Consider the following 10,789-nt stretch of genomic DNA (forward strand, 5'->3'; position numbering starts at 1 on the left):
AAATGGGATCTTTGCCAGAACATGTGCCCCCTCTTGTGTCTGCCACCTCCAAACCTTCAGACTTTTGTTTGTGCTTAGTACATCAAGGTATCATGAATTGTGACCAAAAAGGCTTGTTCAGCACAGTTTTCTCATGGGCAGCAGCACAAACCCGAGGAGACAGGTCTTAGAGTGCGGGCCCATCAGTGCCAAACAAGAGAGCTCCTTCTGGTCCTTCCTGTTCCTCTAGCCTGCCCGTCCTGACCTAATGGGCACCCCTGGGGCAAAGACAGAGTGACCTTGTCTGTGCCCTCTGCGGCAGCTGCCGTGTCCTGGGAGGGGAGCACAGAACTTACAACGTTCACCTCGCTTCTTCACTCTCGAGAAATGTGAAGGGTGCCAGGCAAGGGAGTTAGAGGTCTGTCTGGCCATCTGGGAGCCTCAGACCTAGTGAGTGATGAGAGATACGGGCTTTTGATGGGGTTTTGTGCTGCTTTTCAAGTATTCTAGCATGAGTACTCCAGGTGCAGAGGGTGAGCCTTGCAGTCCTCCCTATGACTATGGTAGACATTCACAGGGCTAAAAGGCCGGGACACTTGGACATCACCTCTCCTTGGAACTCTTGGGCCACAGACTCACACATGTCCAAGCCTCACTTCGCTACCCCATCTTCCACTACCACATTGTTATGACTGCTCGGGAAGTCTGTCCTCCGAGGTCTGTGTGTTCTACTCAAGAGAGCTCTGAGCTCTTTCTCCCCTTCTGTAAGCACTAGTTTGTAGGCTAAGTAAGTATTCTTTCCTCCAGTTGTCTTCCCAGGAGCCTCTTCAGTAACGTCATAGTCTTTGCTCATCACCAGATGAGATGACCACATTCTCTCATTGTCCATGCATTGAGTCTGTCCTGTGTGTCCTGCCTAGAGCATCAAGATCCCACCTGCCTGGCCACATCCTTCAGTCACACTTTTGCTAATTACCTCTTACCTAGAGCCCTGCCCCCTCATTTTGGCACTGAGTTCTATGCCTTGCAGTTCAGGGAGGCTTTGAAATCTTTTTCACCTGCTACTTGCTCCTGACCTGTGTCCCTGGCCTCATTGCCCACCTGACCTGACCTAAACCTCTGTTATGATTCCCCAGCCTCAGAACTGAGTGTTTTATTAATAGCTCTTCATTCATCTGCTATGTCTCTGTCCCAGTACCTTGTCCCTTTCTCATGAGTCCTAGCCCTATTTGAGTCCCTCAAAAAGCTGCTCCCACAGACGTAAGCCCAGTGGTGAGAAGAAATAACTGAGCACTTCTCAGGAACAGTCTTAGAAAGACAGTCATGTGAGACTCAGAACACCATCTGCTTTGGTCCTTTTACTGGGGAGCAGATGTGAAGGCTGCAGTGACCAGCTGTTCAAGCAGGAGAACTGCCCCAAGAGGGAAGAGCTCAGTGCCCTAAGAAGGGATGTTCCCAGCCTGAGACAAGACACAGAAAAAGAATAAAACCAGCAGAAACTTTCCCCGAACACAGGAGAAGCCCCTGATGGACCCCCTCATGGTGTATGGGAAGACAAGAAGTAACTGTTCCTCATGCCTTCCCCAAAATCCTGGAGGTGGCACCAAAACTTTTTTTTTCTTTTTCTTCCTGCTGTGGGATGTTCTGTATGTCCTGTGGGAGCCCGTTTTCAGGTTCCTCATGGCTTTACCCAGCAGGTCCGCATAGAGGATGATTAGGACCACGGGCCTGAGTACAGGTATCTGAGATGGTCTGCACTTATCTGTGCTGGGGGATGGTCTGTATGGCAAGTTGCTCTGATTGGTCAATAAATAAAATCTGATTGGCTGTGGCTAGGCAGGAAGTATAGGCAGGACTAACAGAGAGGAGAAATAAAAGAACAGGAAGGCAGAAGGAGTCACTGCCTGCAGCAGCCGCTAGGACAAGGAAGATGTAAAGTATTCGTAAGCCACGAGCCTCGTGGCAGGGTATAGATTTATAGAAATGGGCTAACTTAAGCTATAAGAACAGTTAGCAAGAAGCCTGCCATGGCCATACAGTTTGTATGCAATATAAGTCTCTGTGTTTACTTGGTTGGGTGTGAGCGGCTGTGGGACTGGCGGGTGACAGAGATTTGTCCTGACTGTGGGAAAGGCAGGAAAACTCCAGCTACATCTTCCTTTGTTGTTGTTGCTGTTGTTGTTTTTCAAGACAGGGTTTCTCTGTGTAGCTTTGGTGCCCTTCCTGGAACTCACTCTTGTAGTCCAGGCTGGGCTCAAACTCGCAGAGATCCGCCTGGCTCTGCCTCCCGAGTGCTGGGATTAAAGGTGTGCACCACCACCGCCTGGCAGCACCAAAACTTTTAATATAAAGTGCCACTTGCATCCTCTTCTCTCCTAGCCCCTCAGTGCCCTTGACGTGGTGATGCTGTGTTGGGCACTACTGGGAGATGCGCCCATCCTTCTCTAATTCCAGCTGTGGCTCACTGTCGACAGAGACGCTGCAGCATGGCTTGAAACAGTGAGCTATAGAACCAGTCTGTACATCCAGACGGCCAGCGTGTGGGACTACCTGGCAAACTGCTGTCCCAGCTGCACGGGTTCGTGTGCACCAGAGAGTGCACCTCTCCCACATACAGATGTGGTGTGAGTGCCCGTTCACCTGGGGCAAGAGCAGCTCCTTAGGAGACTGCCAACAGTTTCTGCACAGGCACCCTGTGGAGCTTGTCCACCATTCTACGGAAGGTACGAGCTTCGGGAATGCACTCTGCATGACTGCATCTCCCACGTGGTGAAACTGCTGTCACCGCGTCAGCTGCTGAACAGCCACCTTGACCTGCTGGGCCGCAGTGCTATCAGTGGGTTTGCCACCAGCTTGGTGAGCATGGGGCAGCCCTATAGACACTAGAGCTATTTGTGAAATGATAACAGGTGTGCGGATTAGGTGACTGGATAAAGGAAGGGCTGAGTGATTCTGAGATCCTAAACTGGACAAGGGTTAGGTTTCCTGGACATTTCAGCTCCTCTCACCCTCCTGACTCTAAGCATCTGGGTCTTGGGTAGGCTTCTTCCTGGGCCTTTGGCAGGGCTGTCAGATCCATCTGAGCTTTTCTCTTCCCTGCTTCCCTGCGTCTTAGCCCCAGCCCCAAATAACCCACTGCACTCTGCCTGGTGGTCCCAGAGCCTCCCTCTGTGTCCTCATCACTGTCCACAGGGTTCAGGTTTGTTCTCCGCTTCCTTCCTGCATGCAGTCTCTCCAGGCCTGGGAGAGCATCCCTGTTCACCTGCTCAGGATGTGACAGGGCCACATCCTCCTTCCCACAAACACTGTTGTCTGAATGCATGCATGCCTCTCCTGTCTCCTGGCCGTGTATGCAAGGGAATGTTGTCCTGACTTAGAGGATTCTTTGTGTTTCTTTTCCTTACAAGGATGCATTGTTCTGGCTCTCCATCTGCACTTTCTACCTTCTCCACTTTTCTATAGAGTCTCACTAAATAACGCAGACTAGCCTCAGACTTATGGTGTTCCTGCATCTCTAGGACTGGGAAGATACATATGTGGCCACCAAACCTAGCCTTCCAGTTGGTTTTAAATTTAATTTGTTACTTTAATGTCCTAGAGGACACACAAATACTGCAATACTCTGTGGTGGGGAAACTCAAACTTACTCAGCCAGGAGTTGCTGACGTGGCATGGCCTTTTCTGTGCTGGTGAATTGGGTCAGGGACCCTCAGCCCTTTCTACAGTCTTTGCTGCCTGCAGGCCCACATTCCAACCACCTAGCCTCTGCCTAACCTTTTCTGGGGTGCCATAATCTGATATCCCCCTACCCCCAGGGTGATTTGCCATGGGGTTGGTTCTCCTAGTTCATAATGGAGAAGCTCACAGGTAAAGTACTGCCAGGAAACTTGGGGTCTGGCTGACCCATATTCCTGACCCCACATTTTCCTTTGGTTAAGCTGAAATGCCAGTATTAGTGCCCTACTGAGTGTGGGTAGCTCAGGGTCACTCAGGGCCTCAGCCAATCCTCTCTTTATGCCCCCTTTACCCTGTCTTGGGGCCCAGAGAGATCAGGTCCCTTTCCTTGGGATATCTGCTGCTGGGAATCTGAGCCCCAGAGTTAAGCTGCCTGCTTAACTAGATTGGAAGACCACATTCCCTCCCAGGCTTGTGGGTGCTCCTAGAGACTTGCCCCCTCCTCTCTTCCGGGTTTCCATGCTTCCCTTGCGGCCTTCTGACTCCTCCCCCCTTCTAGAGCAGGTTCCAGGTAACCTGCAGGGTTCTGTCCCTTGACCCCGGGTTTCCTGGCAGAAGGATGAGGGCTTCCTGGTGTATGATCCACCCTTCTTTCTCCATGCCTCAGTTTACCCTCTGAGTGGAAGGACTTTGGACTGAGCCATTGCTTCTTGATCTGAAGGGTACCATTCCTCTTGCTGGTGTTCCCAAGCAGCTTCTCTAGAGCTACCTACTCCTCAAAGGGAGCTCTGATATCCCTTGGGAAGGAGCGTGTTTTTTTAGCAAGCTCCCATGGGTCTGGACAGTGGACACACGAGGGAAGGAGCGTCTTTTCAGGAGACACTCCTATTTCTGGACAGTGGACCCATGTGAAGAAGTGCTGTCTGTGATGGCTCTGACACTGTGGATGTCATCTGCTGTCCCAGAGCTAGCAGAGCTGCTCTTCTGGGTGGCTTTGAGGTGGGACTTTGATGTATAGAGATTCTGATGTCTCTGTACCTTTTCTAGGTGACTTGGACACTGAGGCCAGAATTCTGTCCTTGTCAGAAGACAAGAATGACACAGAAGAGCCAGGAAGCCCAGCTCTTGCTCAGAAGGCAGGAGGAAGCCACTAACCCCTGTCCTGGAGAAAATAGAGATACCCTCTGGGGAGTGGGTCCCATGGTCCCTCATCCTCTTCTTTCAGTGAAAGCCCAACTAGTCCCAACCTGAGGGTCCAATTGCATGACCTGTTAGAACATTTTGGGCCAGGGCTTCAGCACTGTTGTTGGGGGCCAGTAGACTTCAGGACCACACTGGCCTTCAGCTCACTTTCAAGCTTCTGGACAGCAGAGCCACCTTTACCGTGGTGGATACTGAATGGGGCCCATGAGACTGGACTGAGATTCTTGAACTTTCAGCTTGAAGGCGTTTGTTGCAAAGAATTCCCTTCCCTGAGGAAACCTGCAGGTGCTGGCACCAGAAGTCCTTGGTTCCAATGCTGTTGACTTGATCTCTAGTCAAGAACAAGACATCACAGCCTTTCACAAAGGTTGTTGCAGTGAAAGTCCATTGGATAAATGTCCATTATTATTTAGTCTGTTCTTAGGACAGGACCTTGACCTCAGCCAGTGTCTGGGATACAAGGTGGAGTTCAGCAGAACTTCCTTTTCGAAGTCTTATAGCTTGGGACCTGGTCCCCATAGAGCGGTCCATTCTAAGGTACGTATGGCTCATGTATACATTTTGCTCCCCTCCCATGCACCCTGCTATTGATGCAGGAACACTTCCTCTGACTGACACCCACATCCCAGCTCTATTCCCCCTACCCCAGACAGGGTTTATTTCTTTCTTTCTTTTTTTCTTTTTTCTTTTTCTTTTTTTTTTTTTTTTTTTTTAAGACGGGTTTCTCTGTGTAGCTTTGCAGCCTGTCCTGGAACTCGCTCTGTATAAACTAGGCTGGCCTTGAACTCACAGAGATCCAACTTCCTCTGCCTCCCAAGTGCTGGGATTAAAGCCATGTGCCGCCACCACCTGGTGTCCCAGCTCTGTTTTTGAGAAAATAAGCTACTTCACTGAGCACCATCCCACAAGGAGAAGAGACTGCTAATGGGCACAGGGTTTCTTTTGGGTTCATATGAAGTTCTCAGCTTGATGGTGGTTGAGGTAAATAGTAGTTTACATTAAGACAAAACTCCAATCGTACTTTGAATTGACTGCAGTCATTTGGGGACCTTCCAGGCCCTCGGGCTGGCTCCCTGTCTTGCACTTTTGTACACTTGCTCCCTCAACCTCTCCAGAGGGGCCAGTTCAGCCTGCTTCCTGAACCTATGTCCTACCCCACCCCAGGATCTTGCTCTGCTCTGCCCTCTGCTCAGAGCATCCTACTGCCCTGTGCCCAAATGACCCCCTCCTCCTTCCCCTCAGGCCTTTCTGCAAACACCATGAATCCTGGGAGGCTTTCTCTGGCCATCCTAGACTCTCTAAAACACCATGCCCATCATTGCATTCTCTTTCTGTATTTTAATTGTTCTGTCTAGAATGTATCCAACCATCTTCTAGGAGTTTCATTTGCCGATCTTATCAGTGCCTGCCTCCCTCACTAGCTGTCAGCTGAAGATGGGAAGGACTTTGTGTTTTGTCCATGAGAGTTTTTGGGCTCCAAGTAGGTACCCTAAGTGTTTGTGGAATGACTGAGCGGTGGCAAGGTGATAGGAGTGTGTGAAACAGTGCCCCCAGAGGAGCATCTGGATCTGGAAGACTCCCTGGGGCCTCCTAGCCACTCACTGCTGCTTTCTCACATTCTATGAACTATCTCAACATTTCCAACTGTATACATGTAAATACAACTACATTTTCCTCTCATCAATGATATTATTTACCTCTAATAATCTTAATCATACTGATACCCTTTCTGTTAGAAGTCTAACCACTTAACAGGATTTTAATAAAATTAATCTTTCATTCAAGAATTAACTAAAAATCAGGGCCAGTGAGACAGCTCGGCTGGTAAAGACACTTGCTGCCAAGTCTGTCTGAGTTTGAGCCCCAGGCTTCACATGATGTAAGGAATGCACACACTCCTCAGTTCGTCCTCTAACTTCATGATATGGATCATGGACATGTGCACACACGGACACACACACACTGAAGTGATCAAGATAATGTCTTCTTGTCCTGATCTTCATTTTGTGTCTGTTCAGGTAATTTTTGCAAGCCCCTAACCCCTGAACAGTCATGTCTGCCTTAGCAACACATCTGAGACTTTTATAAATGTATAACCCCAACAACCGATGTCTTCGTCCAAAATAAATGCACCAGGTTCCCTGAGCTACATCTGACAACATTGTCATCTTGGTTTTTATGGGGTTTTCCTTTATAAATGCTGTACCCCAGAGCTTCAGTGCTGAGGGTTCTTTGTGTCGAGAGTCTGTTCTCAGTTGCTGGATAATAAAAGACTCTTCAGCTTTATGCATGTGGTGATCTGAACCCTTTCCCCCTGAACTATAACATATGGAGGTTCCCAGTGTTATTACCCCATGCATACAGGACTCAGTCTTCCTTCAGGCCTGCCTGGACAATGGGGAGGTTACAGTGGAGGTACCCCAGAACACTTTCCAGGGTCACATGCCTCCCCCTGAGCCCAGAGAGGTCTAGAGTAAATGCCACGTTCCCACTAAAGTGGATCAGGTCCTTCTGATACTCCTAGGAAGGAAGGCTGTATACTAAATTCAGTTCTGGTTAAGAGGGATAAGCTTCTTTATTTTATTTTCATTTTTTTTTCCATTTTACATACCAACCACAGTTCCCACTCCCCCCCCTCTCCCCGCCCCCCTCCTCAGAGAGAATAAGGTCTCCCATGGGGAGTCAACAAAGTCTGGCACAATCAGATTGAGGCAGGCCCAAGCCCCTCCCCTCTTCATCAAGGCTGAGCAAGGCATCCCACCATAGGGAATGGGCTCCAAAAAGCCAGCTCATGCACCTGGGATAAATCCTGGTCCTCCTGCCAGGGCCCCCACAAACACCACGCCACACAACTGTCACTCACATTCAGAGGTCCTAGTTCAGTGCCCTGCAGGTTTCCCAGCTGTCAGTCCAGAGTCCCTGAGTTCCAACTAGCTCCGGTCAGCTGTCTCTGTAGGTGTCCCCATCATGATCTTGACCTCCCCACCCCCATACAATCCCTCCTCCCTCTCTTTTTTTTTTTTTTTTTAATTTTTCGAGACAGGGTTTCTCTGTGTAGCTTTGCGCCTTTCCTGGGACTCACTTGGTAGCCCAGGCTGGCCTCGAACTCACAGAGATCCTTCTGGCTCTGCCTCCCGAGTGCTGGGATTAAAGGCGTGCGCCACCACTGCCCGGCTCCTCCCTCTCTTTGACTGGACTCCAGGTGCTCAGCCCAGTGCCTAGCTGTGGATCTCTGCATCTGCTTCGTAAACCTCTTGAGGAGCCTTCCCTTGTCCTCTCTTATTAAAGTGGGACTCCAGTAGCAGAGAACCTGGTTTTCTGATTCTTCTTTCCATGACTATATGGGAGACCTGGGTTTTGAGTGCAGGGCTAGCAAAATCGTTGGGTGAGTGACTGAATGAATTCTGTGCAGGTCCTGCCTGGAGAGTCATTTTTGTTGGTGGTATCTGGAGGGTAAAAAGGTCCAAGGAAAAACACCCTGACCCTGACTTGACCTCCAGACCAGGGCTTGAAATCACACCAATCACCAAGCTTGGCACAGAGTCAGCCTGCAGAATCCCACCAATCCCTGAGGTTCCTGAGCTCGGAAATGCTACCAACCTCTGAGCACAAAATGCCACCAATCCCTGAGCTTGCCCACAGTCAAACCACCAAAATCCACCAATCCCAAGCCACCCTAGAAAGCTCTGCCCCCACCCCCAAGAAATCCTATATAAGGTCTGTACCCTGTTCAGTTTGCTGCTGTTTCTCACCCAAGGCAGCCACCCTCCTGGAGTCTTCCTTCCCAGTAAATCTCTCGAGTGAGGTTTGTTGTGCAGTGTGACATTTTGCCAGAATGAAGCCCAGCTGTAACAACTTTTGCTGGAGCAGGAGGGGAGCAGAGCAGAATTGCAATGCTTTTGCTGGGGAAAACTTCCCCCAGTGGAGCCAAGTTGTTAAACTCCAGGGAAACTGAACAGAGCTTTTGCCACTTTCGCTGGGGAAACATTTTCCTAGAGGAGCAGAGCTGTAACAACTTCCCTGAGGAAACCCTCCTCTGCCTGGGCAGAGTTGTTACATTGGGGAAATCTTTCTCTGGAGCAGGGCTGTAAGCAGCTAAGCTTACAGTGACTTTTCAGTATTCCTTGGCTCCCAACTAGCAGGATACCTTCCCATCTGAACTGCAATTGTTATGGTCCTGGAGAAGTCCCACAAAAGACCACCATCCATGTATGCAATCAACAAGAACGTTTATGATACCAGCATGCTGGGGCCACCCATCCTACACAAAGACAAAATGGTGATGACCCCAAGAGAAGCTCAAGGGTTCCTTTTAAGCACAGCTAAGGGGAGTTCCTAGGGCAGTTAGGTCATCTCAGATGTGATTGGCTTCAGCAAGAGGAAATCATATTAGTAGGCTCTAATGGCTAGGGCTAGTCAGAGGCTGGTTAGGGCTACAGCTTTTCCATTTTGGGGCAGGCCTGGACAAGTCCCAGGCTTTGTCCTCATTTGATTATCACCTATCACCTTGAACTGCTGTGGCTCAGGCCTGGTACATGCAGTTAGTTCCCTGTGGAGTCCAGTTCAACCTGCTGAATGTGTTCTGAAAAGGGGAGTGTGGAGTTGGGAAATGCTAGTTATAAAATATAAACCTAGATGAAGAAAAAGACAGAGACACGGGGTAGCTTCAGGAGGTTCTGGGTCAATACACAGACATGAGTTTTATTACTCACAGTCTTTATATACCCAAAAGCAAGTGGGTAAAAAGCTGGGGTCTCTGTGGGCCCCCACAGTTCCCCTTGTCCTTGCTGTCACAGGTGTTGAAGATTGATTGTCCTTTGTTTGTGGCTTCCTCAGAAACTGCCTGCTCAGTTTCAAGAAGCAGGGACTGAGGCCTAGTTCTTAACTGAGTTATTAGTGCAGGCTGTCATGATATTTGCCTGGCCCTCTCACAGTGCTTACAGTACCTGTCTCATCTTGTCTCATTTGGGTGTCTGTCTGAGGACAGGAGGGCTGGTCTATTCTCCGAGCTCACTTAGACTTAGTGGCAACCAGAAGCCAGCCTAGGACATGCACCTCACTCTTGAGGGAGCGACCCCCTGCCCCTTCTGCCTGTGCTAATGCTGCTAACCTCTTTCTGGAGTTCCAGTAAATCCCATCCTCTGATCCTGTCTGTCTTCTGCTTCTGTCTTTCATCCTCAGCTTCCCCAGCTTTCCCTCCCTTTTCCTTCCTAGGGCACCCCCCCTCTCTCTCCCCTCACTTCCCTCTCATCCCGGCAGCTTATCTCCCATTTGTTAGGTGACAGGCAGTCCATAAATCCAGAAATGAGCCAACCTGGACTATAGGGGGACTTCTGGCAGTTAGATAAAACGCAGCATTCCCCCGGGAATTTATGAAGCTGGTTCTCATCTGCCAAAAGGAATCATTTTCCTTGCCACTGGCAGAAGGGACATGTGGCCCCGTTGACACACCCATGGTTGCATACCAAACCCCATGCCCTGCCTCCAGGATCCCTCAGTCCCTACTCACAGGCACCGTTTATCCTCTTTGCCACAGTAAGATTTCCAGTCCCCCGACCTGCTGTTCTTCCTTCTCTCACAGATAGCCCTGGCTGTCATATAGTCTGCTTTCTTGTCTCTCTTCTCAGGACTCCTCTTTATGCCACTGGATAATTTCTCTCTCGTACAGAATAAAAACATTTCCCTTAACCATACCATGGAGTGATCATGTTGGCGGTTTTGCCACTGCACCCCTTGCATACACCATTTAGGGTCTTACCTAGTCAATCCCTGGCTCCCTTCTCCTAAAGGAGCAAGTCATAAAACCTCACCGGGTGAGCTCTGTCCACGAGACCCCAGCTGGGACGGGATGGCCTGTGGCCCTGGGCACTTCGCCACTTCGCGGCTGCAGGCACCCCTGGAGCAGGAGCTGCGGTGTGTGGGCATGGGGCAG

Source organism: Peromyscus maniculatus, chromosome 7, assembly GCF_049852395.1.
Source record: "Peromyscus maniculatus bairdii isolate BWxNUB_F1_BW_parent chromosome 7, HU_Pman_BW_mat_3.1, whole genome shotgun sequence".
NCBI classification, from domain to species: Eukaryota; Metazoa; Chordata; class Mammalia; order Rodentia; family Cricetidae; genus Peromyscus; species Peromyscus maniculatus.